Source organism: Molossus molossus, unplaced genomic scaffold, assembly GCF_014108415.1.
Source record: "Molossus molossus isolate mMolMol1 unplaced genomic scaffold, mMolMol1.p scaffold_m16_p_10, whole genome shotgun sequence".
Taxonomy (NCBI): Eukaryota; Metazoa; Chordata; class Mammalia; order Chiroptera; family Molossidae; genus Molossus; species Molossus molossus.
This window is the reverse complement of record NW_023425345.1, coordinates 24,187,560-24,208,978: the sequence shown is the minus strand read 5'-3', so window position 1 is coordinate 24,208,978 and position 21,419 is coordinate 24,187,560. Positions and strand designations below refer to the sequence as shown.

The window sequence follows — 21,419 nt, the reverse complement described above, 5'->3', positions numbered from 1 at the left end:
TTCTGATATCATTTTGAATATTTTTCAAACTAAGTACTGTACACAAAAAATGGTATCTGATTTATTAAAATAGAGTTAGTAATTGTTTACTAACTCCGCTGCCTCACTAAAATATTATTTTAGATATAATATTCTTTATATTTTCTTCATAAACTTGTTTTTATTTTATATTTTATTGAAATATACATTACATACATTACATTGTGTCAGTTTAAAGGGTTCTAAACAAATGTTTTTATTGTAATGTTATAAACTCACATAGAGCGAACAAATACTTGTACAATTCAATGAACACCTTACGTGGGGCCCCTAAAGCCCGAACCAAAGTCAGGGGTAAAGTGGTGACATGTTTGGGAAGGCGTCCGAAGCGGCAGTAGGAAGCACATGCAGAACAAAGCAAGGCAGCTGTGGAATGATGTGCTGGGATGTACTACTCTGCCGGCTGCCACCTGGCAAAGTGTTGAGAGACACGACTTTTTCGGAGGGTTGCAAGGAAGAACCACATGTAGCATTAGTCCATGGAGGAGAAACAATGTATCTTCTCAGCTCTCTCTTGTCTTTTATTTCCCATTGGTCAGGGTTTATCCAGAGCAGAACTAACATCTCTGTTCATCTAGCCCCTTGGTGACTATTTAGAATGTCAGATCTCATGCTTCACAAAGTGGTGTTGCATTTAAGACCAAAATGGAAAAATGACCTGGTTCAGGCACAGCACCAACTCAAAGAATAGAAGACAGTCTAGGGAAGCCAAGAAAGCCCACAAACTTGTGTCTCATAAGCCCACCTCTTGTGCCACTCAGAGGTACTCATGCCATCCAATCAGGCAGACTATTCACTGGTTTTCTGAAGGTATGACTTGTCAGTTGAAAGGGCCTTGGGTTTAGAGGAGCTCCATGCTTGGTTTAATGCTGTGCCCTTCCCATTGTGTTTTTTAAACAGGGTAGTCCTCTGCCTATGAGAAGATGGCCTTGCACTAACTCACCAGGGGTTTGCTCTCCCACTCTCTCCTGGGTCTTGTCAGCAACATTCGCAGCGTCTGTGCCCCCTACAATTGCGTCAATTATTAACCTTTTTGAAATTTTAAAATGAGACCCTATAAAATATCAGATTTATGAGTAGGTATGTAAAACAAAGTTACTAAAATTAGAACTTTATAATTTTATACCCCCCAAATATTCCTAATTTAGAGTATATGCCTGAAATTGTAATAAATAAATTGCATTTGCCAATGTAGTTTTCAAATATGTTCCACAATTTATTTGTATTTGGGTGCATAAGTACAAAATCTTGGCTGATGGTAGTCTTTTAATTATATATGACTCTTTGAGAGATTGGTGTTCTTGGTATATTCTATTTTATCACATTCCCCTATTTTACCGGTGAATTGGAAACAACCATGTTGTCATGGCAACAGAAAGTTACAATTCATTGGTTACAACACATAATTTTTCATGAACTTTGAATATGTGTATATGTTATTCATATTGGTAGTATGGCAGAAATAAAAACTAATTAGCTAAAACATTAACTATAAATTGCGTTCAGGAGGTGGAGTAAAGGAAAGGTAATTATGGTCACATATCCTGTGTTCAATGTTGCTAAACCTTTAACAGAATATGTATGTTTTTAGAAATGAACAAGTCTTTACTCATGGCTTAAATTCACAAAGAAATCTCTTCAAAGTGTGGACTTTGTGTTTGAAAAAACATCTTCTCCAAATGTAGTTAATTCATGTATCCATTGCAGAAATATATGTTGAACATCTCTTTTATGTGAATTGTGGAGACATTTTAATAAGAAACATAAACTATAAAATAAAATTAAAAGTAGCCATATATAATAGCCACTAAAAAGAGGAATAGTTTTATGTGCTGATAAGCTCTGTACTTCATAACTTATTGATACTCACGTGTGCATGATACCATTGCACAGGTGAAGAAACGGAAGTTCTAAGATGTTGATTGACTTACCTTGTAGTGCATGAACTTGCAAGCACAGAGCCAGAGTAAAAGTCTCCAGAGCGTGGGGCTCTCCCAGCCTCAGATGAACATCACCAGGAAGAGGCTTCTCACAGCCACATCTAGAGTCTGGGGGGAAAAGCATGTATAATTTTTGTAATTTTGGTGGTCATATTAAGTGCTCTTAACTTTTTCTACAATGCTTTTACTTGGTTAATGTGTCTATAAAATGGTAATTGTTTTCATTTACTTGTTTATTGAATTAGAAATAGCTGCCTTTCTAAATTGTCACGTGTGGTTTATAAAATTTTATTCTGTTGTCTCTTGGAGATAAAAATGATTTCATCTGCTTATAATGATTATTTTACTTCTTCCTTTTAATTACTTATAATTCTTTTTGTGTGTGGGTGTGTTGGCTTGTTTTATAAAATGTCTTGAATCTTTAAAATTTAAGTAATTGTTACCCAGCCAGTGTGGGTCAGTGGACTGAGTTTCGTCCCACGGACTGAGAGGTCCTGGTTTGATTCCTGGTCAGGGCACATGCCCGGGTTGTGGGCTAGATCCCCAATTGGGAGCATGAAGGAGGCAGCTGATCAACGTTCCTCTCTCACATCAATGCTTCTATCTCTCTCTCTTTAAACAAAAATCAATAAAAACATATTTTAAAAAAATTATCTTAAAAAAGAATCTTTTTCTTCCTCTCTTTTTTGTATATGGTACTATAATAAAACCTGCATAAAAATATGAAGTGTGTTTTGTTATTTAAGATGATCATATATTTTCCTTTCTTCTGACCAATTAAAATGATACATGTTAACTATGATATATAAAACAATGGTATGTCTCCTAATCTATGCATTCTTTTAGAAAATTTTTTTTTCTTTATTGACTTTTTTAGAGAGAGAGGGAAAGAGAGATAGAAACATTGATGAGAGTGAACATTGGCCACTTCCTGCATGTCTCCCACTGGGGATTGGGCTTACAACCTGGGCATGGCTCTGACTGGGAGTCGAAGTATAGACCTCTTGGTGCATGGGTCAATGCTCAACCACTGAGCCACTGTGGCCGGACAATCTATGCATTCTTGATTCAATGAAATATCATATACACATTCACATTTATATAAAGTAATAAAATTGCAATCATGAAAGAAAAATGGAAATTTAGAAAGCAACTACAAAGTAATGAGAGGTGATCTCCAAAGTGGGGAAAATCAATTTGAATAACATGAAAAAAAAATTTTTTTTTAAACTCTTAATTTATTTTATTTATTTATGTATTTATTGGTCTATTTTTTTATTAATTAATTTTTGTTACAGATGTTTCTCTTTTTCCCCTCACTGATTCCCTCCTCCCCCTCCCTGCCTGCCCTTTCCCCAGATTGCTGTCCATGTCCACTGTTCATGCATACATGCATATAAGTTCTGTGGTTTATCTCTCCCTCAGCGCCCCTCTCTTTAGGGGATTGTCAGTCTGTACCCACTTCCACGTCTCTGGGACTACCCCATTCCTCAGACTGTTATGTTCATTATATTCCACAAATAAGTGAGATCATATGAAACTTGTCCTTCTCTGTTTGGCTTGTTTCACTTAGGATGATACTTTCAAGGTCCCTCCATGTAGTCTCAAAGGATAAGAGATCTTTCTTTCTTACAGCTGCATAGTACTCCATTGTGTATATGTACCACAGCTTTTTTATCCATTCGTCTACTGATGGACACTTGGGCTGTTTCCAGATCTTAGCTCTTGTAAATAGTGCTGCTACAAACATGGGGGTACATATATTCTTTCTGATTGGTGTTTTAGGCTTCTTAGGGTATATTCCTAGAAGTGGTATCACTGGGTCAAATGGAAGTTCAATTTTTAATTTTTTGAGGTAACACCATATTGTTTTTCATAGTGGCTGCACCATTCTGCATTCCCACCAGCAGTACACTAGAGTCCCCTTTTCTCCACACCCTCGCCAACACTTGTTGTTTGATGATTTGTTGATGGCGGCCATTCTGACAGGTGTGAGGTGATACCTCATTGTTGTTTTAATTTGCATCTCTCTGATGATTAGTGATGATGAGCATTTCTTCATATGTTTCTTAGCCATTTGTATGTCCTGTTTGGAGAGGTGTCTATTTAGTTCCTCTGCCCATTTTTTAATTGGATTCTTTGTCTTCCTTTTGTGGAGTTGTTTGAGCACTCTATATGTATTGGAAATTAACCCCTTATCTGATATATCATTGGCAATTATGCTCTCCCATACAGTGGGTAGCCTTTCCGTTTTGATGATTGTATCTTTTGCTGTGCAGAAGCTTTTGATTTTGATGTAGTCCCATGTGTTCATTTTCTCCTTTGTTTCTATTGCCTTAGGTGATGTGTCAGTAAAAATTCTGCTGGGTATAATGTCTGAAATTTTGTTGCATACAGTCTCTTCTAGGATTTTTATGGATTTATGAGTTATATTTAAGTCTTTTATCCATTTTGAGTTTATTCTCATGTAGGGTGTAAGTTGATGGTCTAGTTTCATTTTTCTGCAAGTAGCTGTCCAATTTTCCCAGCACCATTTATTAAAGAGGCTGTCCTACTCCACTGTATGCTTTTGCCACCTTTGTCAAATATTAATTGAGCATATTGCCTTGGGTCCATTTCTGGGTTCTCTGTTCTGTTCCACTGGTCTATATACCTGTTCTTGTGCCAGTACCAGGCTGTTTTGTTTATAGTGGCTGTGTAGTATAACCTGATATCTGGAATTGTGATCCCTCTAACTTGGTTCTTCCTTTTCAAGATTGCTGTGGCTATTCGAGGCCTTTTTTGGTTCCATATGAACTTTTGAAGTAATTGTTCTAATTCTGTGAAGTATGCCATTGGTATTTTGATGGGGATTGCATTGAATCTATATATTGCTTTGGGTAATATGGACATTTTAATGATGTTAATTCTCCCAATCCATGAACAGGTATGTGCTTTCACTTTTTGTATCTTCCTCTATTTCTTTTTTCAATGACTTGTAGTTTTCTGCGAATAGGTCCTTTATTTCTTTGGTTAAGTTTATTCCCAGGTATCTTAATTTTTTTGCCGCAATGGTAAATGGGATTGTTTTCTTAGTTTCTCTTTCTGTGAGTTCATCCTTGGTGTATAAGAATGCCATCGATTTCTTGACGTTAATTTTGTATGCTGCTACTTTGCCAAATTCATTTATTAAGTCTAGTAAACTTTTGATGGAGTCTTTGGGGTTTTCTATGTATAGTATCATAACATGAAAATTTTTATCAAAAAATAATGTGCCAAAAATAATTGATTCATATTGTCAAAGTGCTAAAGAATGTAACTATAATTCCAAATGTTTGGCTAAAATTTTATTCTACATTGAATTGTATCATTTCAAAATTAAAAGGAGCTGGGTTATTTACTACAATATACCCCCCCTCTGAATATGCTACTAATAGATCTACTTCAACAAGACTGCTATGGATTGAATTGTGTCCCCCCGGAATCCACACATTGAAACCCTAAGTCTCAATGTAAGTATATTTAGACATAGGGCCTTTAAGAAGGCCATAAAAGTTAAATGAGATAATAAGTGTGGGCACTAATCCAGTAGGATAGGTGTCTATATTAGAAGAGGAAGAGTCCCCGGAGGTCTCAGAGGAAAGACCATAAGAAGACATAGTGAGGAGGCGGAGATCTGCAAGCCAGGAAGAGAAGCCTCACCGAAACCTACCTAGTGGCCCATTGATCATGGACTTCCAGCGCTCAGAACAGTGAGAAAATACGTCTGTGTTGTTTAAGCCACCATCTGTGGTATTTTGTTATGGCAGCCTTAAAAGAAGTAAATAAATAAAATAAATAAATAAAGAAAAAGAAAAAGATTGGGATGGAAGGAGCAATGCTGAGCCCTTGAAATGTTAAAATAGGCTGACAGAAGTTGTGTAAGTTGTAATGAAACTGATATTTTATAGTTTAAAGTAAGTTAGTGCCAAATTCTACATAACATGAACTGCACATTAAAAATTACTAACTTTATTCTATATAAATTATACCTCAACCAAGCTAGTTAATAAAACAAAAAATATCTATTACATATGGTATAAGAAGTGGGAACTACAAAAGGGTTTTAACACATGCTAATGCATTTGCCTGTTTTGAAAGGAGACAGTGGTTTAATTTGGACATGATTGTGAAAAGAAACATGTAGCCCTGGTCTGTTTGGCTCAGCAATTAGAGCATCGGCTTGTGGACCAGAGAGTCCTAGGTTCGGTTCCTGCTAAAGGCACGTACCTCGGTTACCGTCTGTCCCTGGCCCAGATTGGGGTCGTGTGGGTGGCAACCACTTGATGTGTCTCTCTCACATTGATGTTTCTCTCTCTGTCTTCCCCCCTCTCTCCTTCCTGCTCTATCTGAAGATAAATGCAAAAGTGTTCTCTGATAAAAAACAAAAACAAAAAACATGTAAAATATATTAAGAAGTGTGTTTTACTAAATAAAAAAATATAAAAAGTAAATAAACTCTTAAACAGTTGGTTGGGTAAAAGGAATAACAACAGTTCCATCAAACCAAGACAAGGCAGACAGAAAACCAAAGAAGAAATGAGAAAGTATGACTGAAAACTACAAGTAGAACTTTAGAAGTGTGTCCAAAGTTATCAGAAATCACTAAATAAATTGTCAGTCATTGAAAGGTAGAAACTCCCAAACTTTAGATTAGCAATGTTAACATCTTATCTAATAGAATCTTGTATATTTATATATTTTATATGTATTTGTATATTTTATTCTGTATTCAAGGTCACTAAAAGAAATAAATGAAAAATTGTTGAAAATACATGGACAATGAAGTTAGAATGTAAATAATCAGAGGACTGCGAGGTGTTTCCCATACTCATTCTTCCCTTGGTGGTTAGTGACAGAACCCTAAAATAATTTTGTGCATTTTGTTATTCAAACGACTTAACTTTGGACACTTTTGTAGAGGAGAAAGAGATAAATTTCCATTTAATTGAATCACTAATATGTGATTATTCATTTATTGAAATTTGCAATATGAAGCTGAATTCTGAACTAATACCAATCAAAGTAAATCTAGTGGAATAATACTAATATCAAAGTAAATATTTTTAAGGTAAAATTAATCAATATTTAAAGTAATGAAAATAACAGTTATAAAGAGACAATGATTAGGGATATTACAACCTTTAAAATGCAGTACCAAATTAATAGAACAAATTTTTAAAAAATGAAAGACATGTTGATCAATACATAGTGAAAATTTTAAATATTTCATGAGCTGATAGATCAAGCAGAATAAATAATTGTAAAGAGGATGTGACTAACACAATACATTTACTTGGTTATATGTAGAGTCCTATAACAACAAAGGATGCAAAATTGTTTAAAAGACATATTTAATTTTACAAACATAAATCATGTATTAAGCCAAAAAATTCTTAATAAAGAGAATAACACACAAAATATATTCTTGTATTACATTTCAATAATATTTTAATGAAGAATACTAATAGTAATAATAATAGTTATGATATGCCATAATTTAGAAAGTAAATTACTCACTAATTCAATCATAGGTAAAATAAAACAAAACAAAACAAAAAACCCTGTTGGGAGTTAATAAAAATTTTAGAACTGAACAAGAACAAAACACTATTTAAATTAAATTGAAAATTTTAGCCAATGCTGAATGATTCTTATCTATAAATGCATTTATTTTTTTAAAAAAGTTTAAAAAGATAAACAGGCCAGTTATTTAACTCAAGAAAATAGAAATGCTGAGAAGTTAATGCGTACATGTGGAATCAAGCCAAATGCTATCGCGAGATGAAAAGGAAATGCAAATGTCAATGAGCAAGAAGCAATGGAGAAGAAACAGATTTTTAATAAATATGTTCTGAAACAAATATGCTGCTGCAAATCTTCAAACACCATCTCCTGGACTCTCCACTGAATGCACTTTGGCTTGAAGCACATTCATGATACAGGAGATAATATTTAAATCTGATACCACATTCTAAACTTCGGTGTAATTTTAAAAATACTAAGTAAAACATTAGTGACAGTATGCAAGATGATCTTTTATTTCCTATGCTCACTGAATTACATTAACTGGAAATAAGCAATAAAAATTAGAAATGAATGGCAAAATAATATTTTAAAAAATATATATATGTGTTAATCCTCACCCGAAGATATTTTTCTATTAATCTTCAGGTAGGGAGAGGGAGAGACAGGGCGAGAAAGAGAAACATTGATGTGAGAGGGACACATTGACTGGTTGCATCCTGCATGACACTGACCAGGGTCGGGAGTGAACTGCAACTGAAGTACTTGCCCTTGCCTGGAATTGACCTGGGACTCATTGGTCTGCGGGCCGATGCTCTACCGCTGAGCCAAAGTGGCCAGGGCTAATATTTAAATATTTAAAAAGTTAGAAGTAAATTAATATTTACCTAGTTTTATTGTATATAGAAAATGTACTCAGTGCTCTACAAATATTATCATGTTTAATCCTGAAAACAATTATACCACATTTGATATGGAAGAAAAGTGGGGAAAAAAAGGTTAAGTACGTTGCCCAAAGCCACACAACTAGAAAATGGGGAAAAAATAGAAATGTTAGCACAAGCAATCTGATTCCCAAGCCTTCATTCTTAACTCATTTGTAATCTGCATGTAATAAACAGATGAAGAGCTAAATGTCATAGAAAACTAAAATAAAATACAAATGAGGGTAAAAACAAAAGGATTCTTTTTGAAAATCAAACATACATAATATTAGAAACATAGTAACTGTACATAATAAAAAATAAAGGTATATCAGCACACTTTTCAGCAAAAAAAAAAAAAAAAAGAAATATTCAGGTACATTGGACATCTGTTAGTGCTTGTCTCTTAGCCCAGCAGCTCCTCCAGTGTAAGTGTCCTGTCCTGTGGTGCCTACTGGTCCACAGTGCCCAGCAGTTTAGCACCTTTTCCTAGCATGCACCTTGAGTTGGTTTACAACAGAGTACCCCTGGCAAGACATCACTTGGTGAACAGCTTTCCCAAGCCCCCAGGAGGTAGATTTCTGGTACAGTCTAGAGAAGACAATGGATTTCTAGCAGTTTCTGGTGGCGCAGCTGGGTGAGCCATAGCTGTGCCATCTTTAACAGGCTCTGGTTAGCCTGGGTGAGTGGGTAAGCTTTTGTGGAGGCTGAGCCATATCCAAGCTCTAAGGTTAATGGCTATTCCTTCTGTCTGCTGTTGCTATAATTCATAGAGTCCTCTTTATTTCTTTTTAGTCAATCCCTCATTATTCCAATCCCCTGTTAGGGATAATAATTCTCTATGTTAAACTTCTCCTCATCAAATGTCTATGTGCCGTCTCTCCTGTTGCAATTCTGAATGTGGAAATATTTTTATATCTGATTTTTTACTGAACCAATATATGTGGAAGAAAATGACAATAAGCTGATAAAATGTGTATACTAAACAAACACAGGAAAATTATGCTTAATGGTAAAATGTAGAATCTTGTACACTAATGCTAGGAGAAGGAAAAACTTTGTGTTAGCAGTATTAGCCATTGCAATAAGAAAAGATAACTAACTCACATGAGAATTTGAATGAAAATAACAAAACACATTTTTTTGTAGACATCAGGTTTATCAATGCACAATCCAAAGTGAACCACAAATAAATAAGTAATAATTTATCTAATAAAATAAGTAAATTTAGTAAAATTGCCAAGTAAGACATTCATGTATATCTATTCACCAACAATAATTAATTAGAATATGATATTTGAAACTGAACATTTTCACATTAGCAGCAAAAACTATAGAGTATGTGGAACTAAGTCTCAGAAATCTTATACTGTATTTTATTGAAACATTTATTAAGGTATATTGAAGAATAGAAAAGAGGATCTGAACAAATGTAGATATATATCATGTTCTTGAGTGGATAAAATCAATTCCCTAGGGTAGCAGTTGTGTCTAAACCCTTGTGCCATTGTGATTACAATAAAAATCACAATGGAGTTTTAGGAATATTTATAAAATTTCTGAATATTTTAACTAAATATTTAATATATTAAATAGGCTCAATAGAGAAGCCTTTATAAAAGAGTTAAGTATGAGATATATGCTTAATGAATATTAATAATGAGCTAAAAGTGTCTGATGTAAGGAGATGTAAATCTAAGAGACCTCCATGAGATATATTTTTCATTTCAGAAATTACAGGATAATGATTCATGTCTTACAGTTCATCAGAATTTTTCAGAACAAATGAAATATATGGGTATTGTATGTGTGTGCACGTGTGTGGGTTTATAAGCTTGTAGATAATGAAGCTATTTATAAATATTAGTTATCAGCAACCAATTTTAGTGAGTATTAGCCTTCCTAGTGTTCCTCAGGAAACTGGAACATTTTTGAAAAGAAACACTTAGAAAACCAGTAGAAGAGTTCCTTTATGTTTTTCTGTGTGATTCCAATATTTTTGTGAAAATAAATCCTCAGCAATAATGAGTCATTATGGTCCTCTCTAAATGACAAAATCCCATTTACTTGCTGAATGTTTTATGTATTAGATTTTAAAATTTTACTAGCTTACATCTCAACTTGATGAATTCAAATGATGTACAGGTGAGACAAGGCAAAACATTGCAAAACAATAAAAGAGAATTTGTTTTTATTTTCATGTTAACAAATGAGAATTCAGCTCTCATCTCAACATCATTTATGAAATATTCCAGCTTATGGTTAGTACTGCAGGGTATGACAAGCATTCATTTAAATCACTGGGGCAAGGTTTTGAGTCAAGACAGTTTTGAACCCATACCTTAGCATACCTTAGTGTTTTTCTGCTTGCCATTGATCTCTGAATTTAAAAGAAAACAAGAACTTTACTGCACATTTAGAAACCAGGTGCAGGTGGAACTTTGGGTATTAAGGAATCATGAGCAGTGATATTAGGTTTGGCGCTTTTTTTTCTTCCAGGCTGGACTTTTTTCACCAAGACACGACACGATACGTTTACTACAAAACATTTTCTCAGTGCTTGTAATGACAGCATTTGTTCTAGGAAATTTTGCCAATAACTTCATAGCACTGGTGAACTGCAGTGACTGGGTCAAGAGACAAAAGCTGTCCTGTGCTATCAAATTCTCACTGCTCTAGTAGTCTCCAGAATTGGTTTTCTCTGGGTAAGAGTGTTCAGTTGGTATGCAATTCTGCTTTCTATAGTTCAGAAGTAAGAATTATTGTTTATACTGCCTGGGTAGTAAGCCACCATTTTTGTTTCTGGCTTGTTACAAGCCATACTTTACTTTCTTAAGATAGCCAATTTCTCCTGCCTTTTATTTCTTCACCTAAAATGGAAAGCTGAAAGAGTGGTTATCATGATACTGTTGGGTAATTTATTCATCTTGATTTCTCATCTTTCAGTGTTAAGCATAGAGGCAAAAATGCAGCTGAATGAATATGAAGGAAACATTACTTGGGAGAGCAACATGAGGGACATTGTACACCTTTCAAGTATGACCGTATTCACGCTTGCAAGCATTATACTCCTTGCTATGTCCCTGACAGCTTTGCTGCTGTTAATCTTTTCTCTGTGGAAACATCTGAAGAAGATGCAACTCATTGGTAAAAGATCCCAGCACCAAGGTCCATGTAAGAGCCTTGCAAACTGTGATCTCCTTTCTCTTGCTATTTGTCCTTTACTTCCTGGCTCAAATTATGTCAACCTGGAGTTCTAAAACTCTGCAGAACAATTAATTTCTCATGCTTTGTGAGGTTCTTGGAATCCTCCATTTTTCAACCCACTCATTTATCCTGATTTGGGGGAACAAGAAGCTGAGACTGGCCTTTCTGTCATTTCTGTGGCAGCTGAGGTGCTGATTGAAAGAAAGGAAATAAGTGGGCATCATGTGTCTTCTGGTAGAAAACAAATGGATAGTGATGCAACGTTTTGTACTTCCTACTACATTTCTTTATATGTGTACAGTTGGGTAAGGAATACCTAGAGAAACGTTTACCTAAGCTTATCACAAAAAGACATGTGTGCATGTTTATGAGAAATGCAAGAAGGATTGTAAGATTACCATATTATTATTTTTCAGGCATGCAATGTAATTTTAGAAAATAGTGAACAAAATTCTTCAGGATTATGAAGACATGAGTATCTCACATACATATTCTATGTTATTACCTTGCAAAGGAAGAATTTATTATCAATATTTATGCATTTTTAAGGATGTAAACTCATCTCAGGAAATCATACCTATTTTCTATTGTAATTAGTACCACACTTGTGTACCAAAGTGTGTTGAGATTATTTTGTTTGAGCCTCAATTATTTGGATGGTAAAAATACTCAATTCTAAACCACATACTGAGGATGGATGTTTGGGATGGATATTCTTCTGTCACAAATTCATACTTCATGGTTAATAGCTATCTATCAGAATTGTTGTTAAGAAAAGATGCATATAATGAAACTAAAGAGTGAAAATATATTTAGAATATATTATACATACATGTACAATAAACAGTACTAAACATTATTAGATTTAATACAATAAGCAAAAGCTTAGAAAATAATCATAGAGATAAAGAAGAAAGCAAAATGATCATGATATTTTAATACTGTTGTGGTTCTATAAGTAGTTAGGAAAGTTATTTCTTACAGTTTTTTTTTTTTTAATTCAGAAGGCCTTTTTAAAAGTTAAAAACTGATGTGTATTTATTTAGTTTACCCTAAACCACATTTGAGGCTCTGAATTGCCAATCATGTCCTCTATCTTGCTACCTAGAAATTCTTGTTAAATTTTAGACAAAAATAATCTTAATAAAAATGAAAAGGCTTTCTTTAAGAGCTTGGTATTATGTATGTTATTCACTTTTCCCATAAAAGACGATTTATAGAAGTAGAACAAAAACTTTTTTCTGTATGAATCATAGGGCACGGTAATACTAAGAGGCCACCTGAAGGAGTGGTGGTCAGTTTTCCTTTGGTGGTCAAGATCAATTACTCCAGCCAGCACAGTATCTTCCTTCTTTGCCTGTTGATTCAGAGGCCGAAGGAATCCAAAGTTACTGGAAGGCAGTCTTAAATTCCAGTTTGATAAAATCCTTGCTGTGTCACCTGGCAGAAATGTTCTTCCCTTTGTAGAGTGACCTCCAGGCCAGCAGGACATAAGATTGTAGGCAGAGGAAACAAACTTTGCTATTGGGTTACTAGGGGTAATAGTGAATGGTGACACTAGCATTTCCACCCCTAGATTCCTGCCATTGTGAATTCTGGTTACATCATGGAGACCCCTTAGGGCCCATACAGCACAGCTGCCACAAATGAGGAATAGTATATTGGTACAAATTGATACCAGAACCAACTTGGTCTTGTACATGTTCATGAAAAGATTCCTCTGTACTAGTCACACTGTTGTTTGTGGGTCTCACCAGTGGTTTTACATCTGCTGAACTCTGAGAGCTGAGCTGACTTTTAAGAGGATTAAAATGGCCTCATATTGTAATCTTATATTATATATATATGTATATAAAACTCCCATTCAGAGGCAAAGGTTTTCATTTTCTTAATGGTGTCTTTTTTTTTTATCCTCACCAGAGGACATTTTTGCATTTATCTTCAGATAGAGCAGGAGGGAAAGAGGGAGAAAGAGAGAGAGAGAGAGAAACATCGATGTGAGAGAGACACATCGAGTGGCTGCCACCCACATGACCCCAACGTGGGCCAGGGCAAACTGCAACCAAGGTACGTGCCTTTAGTGGGAACCAACCCAAGCTTCTCTGGTCCACAGGCCAAAGCTCTAACTGCTGAGCCAAACAAGCCAGGGCTTGATGGTGTCTTTTCATGAAGTCTAATTCATTACTTAAAAATATATATATACTCTTAAAAGGATTTTTAAACCCAATGAGCACCTCCTCCCTGCTTCTACTTCCCACCCTGTCTTCACCACACTATTGTCTGTGTCCATTGGTTTTGTATATATGCAAACGAGTTATTTGGTTTATCTCTTCCCACCCTCCTGCCTCCCTTTCCTATGTCCACAAGTAACACACTGAAGGGGTGGACTCACCATACTAGTGCCCCATTGAAATAAGTCCTGCTCCTGGTGTGGACCCCGTACAATGGTCCGTGGTCATAGCCAGTCTTGCAGCTGACTGACCTGTGGGTATATCCCTTCCACTGACATGCCAACAGTAATCAAGGCTCAACTACAATAGGAGGGTGTACATAGCACATGGAGGATGCACTGAAATGCCCATATTGGGTAATAAGGGAGATTGTGCCACCAGACCCTGCAGGACACCTATTACATAAGGCCACTCTACCAATCCTGGGAGACACTGAAGTTCAACCTAATACATTGAAACAAACACACGGAGGCAGCCAATATGAGGAGACAAAGAAACATGTCCCAAATCAAAGAACTGAACAAAACTCCAGAAAGAGATCTAAACGAAGTGGAGACAAGCAAAGTAACATATGCTGAGTTTAAAACTCTGGTTATAACAATGCTCAATGAACTTAGGGGAAGAATAGACTTAGTAAGAACTTCAAAAAAGAAATAAATATAAAAACGGAGCTAGAAACATAAAAATGAACCAGTCAGAAAGATACATTAACTGAAATGAAGAATATGTTACAGGGAATCAACAGTAGAGTACAGGAAGCCAAATATCAAATCAATGATCTGGGATATAAAGAAGCAAAATACACCCAGTCAGAATAGCAGAAGCAAAAAATAATTTTAAAAAATGAGGATAGTGTAAGAAGTCTCTGGAACAACTTCAAGCATACCAACATTCACATCACAGTGCTGGAAAGAAACAAGAGACAGCAAGAAATTGAAAACCTATTTGAAAAAATAATGACAAAAATATTCCCTAACCTGGTGAAGGAAATAGATATACAAGTCCAGGAAGCTCTGAGAGCATCAAACTGATGAACTCAAAGAGAACCACACCAAGGCACAACATAATTAAATGCAATAGATTAAATTCAAAGAGAGAATCTTAAAAATGGCAAGAGGAAAACATTTAGTTACCCACAAGAGAGAACACATAAGACTGTCAGCTGATTTCTCAAAAGAAACTATGTAGGCCAGAAGGCAAGACATATAGAAAGTGATGGAAAGCAATGACCTGCAACCAAGAATATTCTACCCAGCAAAAGTATTCTTGAGAAGACCGATAAAGAGCTTCCCAGACAAGAAAATGCTAGAAGAGTTCTTCACCACCAAAACAGTATTACATGAAATGTTAAAGGGTCTTCTTTAAGAAAAAGAAGAAAAAGATGAAAAGTATTAAAAATAAAATGGCAATAATTACATGTATATCAATGATTGAAAGCTGAAAACAAACAAACAAACAAACAAACAAACAAACAGAACATAAATGACTCATAGATACAGAGTACATTTTGATGGTTGCCAGAAGGAAGTAGGAATGGGGTGATGAGTAAAAATACAAAGGGATTAAGAAGTACAAATGGATTGTTACAGAATAGTCATGGAGATGTAAATTATAGCTTAGGAAATATAGTTCATAATATTCTAATAACTGAGTATGTTTTAAGATAGGTGGGAGATTGATCAGGATAACCATTTAGTAAGTTATGTAATATCTAAACACTGAGGTGTACACCTGAAACTAATATAATAATGTATGTCAACTCTAACTGAAAAAAATAAAACAATGGCTTAAAAGATCATCTGACCATGATGGTGAATGTTAATATCTGAATTTCAACTGTGTTTCACTGATAGGTATCTACTGTTATTCAAGTTGTACACTATCTTGATTAATAGCTTTGTAGCAAGTTTGAAATGAGAAACCGTGATTCTCCAACTTTATAATATAAAAACTGAAACAATAAAATCTAATGTTTTTTAAAAAATTGCTTTCGGTTTTGTGAATGCTTTACATGTCAACAAACATTTTAGGAATAGCTTTAACTTTCTGCAAAAGAGTCTTTTGAGATTTCATAGTGATTCTTTTGAATATATAGATTATCCCTTCATGTAGACTCAACTCTTACCTGGATTTTATTTCACTGGTCCTTCTTAAACATCTTTATGATGCATTTAAATTAAAATTTTGACAATTTATATCCCTTTTCTTTGTTGTTGTAGGAGAAAATGTTGCCTTTTTCTACTGCCACATGTACTCATGAGCAGAAGTTCTCCCAGGTTAACTTTGAAGTATCAAATAATCAAATAAATATCAATCCTTGGTGCCTAGTGTCTGTATCAAACAGGCACAATTGTAAACTCTCTACACAAATAGTATTCTTACTCCTCACAAAGACCACTCAAAAAGCTTGTCATGGTGACCTGATTTTTTACTGATGATTATACTGAGGCAGTTTTCAAAGAGAGTCCAAGGTCAGAGGTAGGCAAAGCAGAGACTCTAGTTATCCCTTTTGGCAGTCCAGATCTAAGATTATCCTCTAAAAACAATTATAATATAAAAACTGAAACAATAAAATCTAATGTTAGAGTCTGATTTTAACTTTTATTAATCTTCCAATATTAAGTAGTCAGAAATGAATTAAACACAGAAAGTAGTACTGTATTTTCATATACAGAGAAGTCTAGACTCTCCAATGGAAACCACATGTTCTTTCGAAGTTTCCAAGAAATATTTATAAAATGCATGAACATTTTATTTTTTAAGAATTTAAGTTCATTTTATTTATTTATTTATTTATTTGGTACGTGCCCCTAGCAGGAACCGAACGTGGGACTCTCTGGTCCACAGGCCGACGCTCCAACCACTGAACCAAACCAGCCAGGGCGCATGAATATTTAAAATAAATAATTAATAATAAATATTAAATTGACACAAAAGAGAAAATTTATCAAAGCCCTAACAAGTGAGAGATGTTTGATATCTATTAGTAAAGGCTGAAAAGCCTCAATGACATAAAAGATGGATTTAAACCTCTATAACGTCACGCAGACTTATTTTAACATTTTGAAAACCATGAGACAATAATTCCTTCTCTCCATGAGGTATGTGTGTGCCTGTGCTTATACAGTTATGAGTTTTTAAACAATAAGAGTATACTTAAATGTTAGTTATCAGCAACCAGCCCTTAGTGAGTGTTGACCGTCCTGGGGTACTCAAGAAAACCCAGATGACTTAATCAGAAAATATTGAATTCTTTCAACATAAATATGACATTAAAACAAAATCCCAAAGGTGCAATAAATTGTGATGGAAGGAAACTTGACTTTGGGTAAACACACTATACCAAATACAGATGATGAATTGTACGCCTTAAGCCTATATAATTTTATTAACCAATGTCACCCAAATAAACTCAATAAAGGTTTTAGAAAACCCATAGTTAGGAGTAAAAGGAGGGAAGATGGCAGTGGGCAGGACTGAAGGGAAGGTGAGTGTGTGAGAGAGTAAACTAGTGTGTGAGAGAGTGTGAATGGACATAAAGGTGGACAACCAGACTCTGCAGTGCAGAGACATGGAGCAGAAGGTCCCTGTGCTGTGGCTGCAGTAAGTGGCTCTTCAGGGCGCTTCTCCCTGTGCCACAGGGAGGTCCCATCATTTTGGAAGATCCCGGATCTTCCCTGGGAGGAGGCAGTGGGAGTGGCTAGGGCCCAGCAACCTGAGACCACCAGTGCACCTGGCACCATCAGACCAGTGGACACCCTGTGTCAACACAGACCAGTGCACAGTAGTGGAGCTGCCAAGGTGCCAGTTGCAGAAGCTACAAATGGCCTGGAGCCCAGCACCATCCCCCACAGTAGCAGCTCCTCAGAGTTGAGATATACCCCCAGCAACAGAGGCTGGGGAGCAGACATCCATCCCCAGGCAATGGAAGCACAGATCAGCAGCTGAGACCCATCCCCCAAAACTACAGCAAAGGTTGAGTAGGAGCTGAACCCCATGGGGGAGCAGCACTCCCCAGCCACCAGCGCTGGGACCTGGTGGTTCACAGAGGCCTGTGCCACCCAGCAGCCAACAAGAGTGGTGGGAAGCCAGGGCTCGAGAAGGACTAGTGCAATCCAGCTGCCTGCGGGACCTGTGTGGTGCTGGGGCACCAGAGAGGCCTGTGCGACCCAGCTGCCCACAAGATAGACATGGAGCTGGGTCTCCAAAGGGACTGTGTGATCCATCTCCCCATGGGATCAGTGGGAAGCAGGGCCTCCAACGGGGCCTGTACAACTCAGCTGCCCACAAGATCGGAGGGGAGCCAGGGCTCCAGTAAGGCCTGTGCAACACAGCTGCCCATGGTACTGGCAGGGAGCGTAGCTCCAACAAGGCTTAAGCTATACAGCTACATGTGGCACCAGCAATCAGCTGGGAACACAGCTCCAGAGGGGCCCACGTGATCCAATAGCAGCACCTACCAGGACACACCAATATCAGGCCCCAGTAGTCAATCCTCTAGGACCCACAGCAGGCAAGATGTGACAAGCAATAAAACAGTCTGGGAGGCACAGTAGCCTCATTGGATATACAGTGAGTTGCCTACACATCCAAACATCCCTCACCAGCTCTAGAGCTACTAGACGGCTAAAATGGGGAGACAAAAAAACAATACCCAAAGGAAAGAAAAAGAGGAATCATTAAAAGAGGAACTATAGGAAATAGAAGAAAACAACCCATCAGATAAAGAATTCAAAGCAATGATTCTAAGGGTGCTCAAACAAGCAACTTAATAAAAAATTATGAAGATCTCACTGGAAACTACTTCAGCTTAAAAAACCAGGTAGAACCTATGCATAAAAATCAAGAGGAAATAATGATGACATAGAGGTTATGAAAAATACCTTAGAAGGGTTCAATAGTATATTAGAAGAAATTGAAGACCAAATCAGTGACTTAGAAGACAAGGTAGAGAAAAACACCCAAATAGAGCAGCAAATGGAAAAAAAATTTAAAAGCAGGAGGAAACTTTCAGGGAGCTGTGGGACAATACAAAATGTAACACCATTTGCATTATAGGGATACCAGAAGAAGAAGAATCAGAGAAAGGAATAGAGAACCTGTTTGAAGAAATAATGACAGAAAACTTTCCTAAACTGGTGAAGGAAAAAGTCACACAAGTCCAGAAAACACAGAGAGTCCCAAGCAAGATGAACCCCAGAAGACCCACAGCTAGACATATCATAATAAAAATGGCAAACATTAAAGACAAAGAAAGACTCTTAAAGGAAGCAAGAGAGACAGAAAATTACCTACAAGGGAGCTCCCATTAGACTGTCAGCTGATTTCTCAATAGAAATGCTGCAGGCCAGAAGGGAGTGGCATGAAGTGTATAAAGTAATGCAAGGCAAGGTTCTGAATCCAAGACTACTCTATCCAGCAAGGCTATCATTCAAAATTGAAGGAGAAATAAAGAGTTTCACAAATTAAAAAAAAAAGCTAAATTTACCACCACCAAACCAGCACTGCAGGAAATTCTGAAGGGACTGTTGGAAGAAGAAGAGAGAGAGAGAGGAAGGGAGAGAGATAGAGATAGAGATAGAGATAGAGATAGAGATAGAGATAGAGAGAGATAGAGAGAGATAGAGAGAGATAGAGAGAGATAGAGAGAGAGAGAGAGAAAAGAACACAGGCATAAAATTAAAATGGCAACTAATAACTATCAATAATTACCTTAAATGTAAATGGCTTAAATGCTTCAATCAAAAGACATAAGGTAGCTGATTAGGTAAGAAAACATGAGCCATGTATATGCTGTCTACATGAGACCTACCTCATAACAAAAGACTCACAAAGGATGAAAGTGAAGGGATAGAAAAAAAATTTCCAAGCAAATGAAAATGGAAAAAAAGCAGATGTAGCAATACTCATATCTGACAAGATAGACTTCAAAACAAGGGCCATAATAAGAGACAGAGAAGGTCACTACATAATATTAAAAGGATCAATCCAACAAGAGGATATAACCCTGGTAAACATATATGCACCAAATATGGGAGTACCAAAATATATTTAACAACTTCTGGATGACTTCAAGGGAGAGATCAATAGCAATACAATCATAGTGGATGACTTTACATGCCACTGACACCACTGGAAAGATCTTCTAGACTAAAAATTAACAAGGACATAGTGTCCTTACAAGACAAACTAGATCTGTGGGACTTCATTGATATTTACAAAACATTTTAACCCAGAGCTGCAGAATATACATTCTTATCAGGTGCACATGGGTCATTTTGAAAGACAGACCACATGTTAGGACACAAAACAAGTATCTACAAATTCAAGAAAACTGAAATCATATCAAGCATCTTCTCAGATCACAGTGACATGAAACTAGAACTCAATTACAATAAAAACACACAAAAACATTCAAATACTGGAAGGTTAAATATCATGTTATTAAACAATGAATGGGTTACTAATGAGATTAAGGAAGAAATTAAAAACTTCCTGGACACCAATGAAAACTTAAGCAAAACAACACAGAATCTATGGGACATAGCGAAAGCAGTCCTGAGAGGAAAGTTTATAGCATTACAGGCCTACCTCAAGAAACAAGAAAATTTTCTAATTGACTTTCTAACCCTACAACTTAAAGAACTAGAAAGTAAACAAAAAGAAAAACCCAGAGCTAGTAGGAGGAAGAAAATAGTAAAGGTCAGAGCAGAAACAAATGACATAGAGACTAAAAAAACAACTCAAAAGATCAATAAAACAAAAAGCTGTTTCTTTGAAAAAATAAATAAGATTGATGGACATTCAGTCAGACTCAACAAGAAACAAGAAGAGAGAAATCAAATAAACAAAATCAGAAATGAAAGAGAAGTAACAACTGACACCACAGAAATATAAAGGATCATCAAAACATACTATGAACAATTATACACCAACAAATTAGACAATCTAGGAGAAATGGACAAATTTCTGGAAATACACAGCCTCCCAAAACTGAGCCAGGAAGAGATAGAAAACTTGAACAGACCAATAACAACAAAGGAAATTGAAGATGTAATTAAGAAACCCCCAGCAAACAAAAACCCAGGCCCAGATGGCTTCACAAGGGAGTTTTACTGAACATTCAAAGAGGATCTAATACCCATTCTCCTCAAACTATTCCAAAAAGATCCCAGAAGACAGAACACTTTCAAACTCATTTTATGAGGCCAGCATAATCCTAATTCCAAAAATGAATAGAGACACTACAAAGAAAGAAAACTACAGGCCAATATTTTTGATGAACACAGATGCCAAAATCCATAACAGAATATTAGCAAATCGGATCCAGCAATACATCAAACAAAATTATTCATCATGGCCAAGTGGGTTTCATTACAGGCATGCAAAGATGGTACAATATTCGCAAATCAATAAATGTGATAAACAACACAAACAAAAGGAAAGATAAAAATCATATGGTCATATCAATAGATGTTGAAAAAGCATTCGAAAAAATCCAACACCCATTTCTGATAAAAATACTCAGCAAGGTG

General features: G+C 36.0%; 1 pseudogene; it reads left to right on the top strand.

Annotated features, from left to right (window-relative positions):
- Positions 1-10,904: 10,904 nt before the first annotated feature.
- LOC118622982 lies at positions 10,905-11,866 on the top strand (annotated as a pseudogene).
- The last annotated feature ends 9,553 nt before the right edge of the window (positions 11,867-21,419 follow it).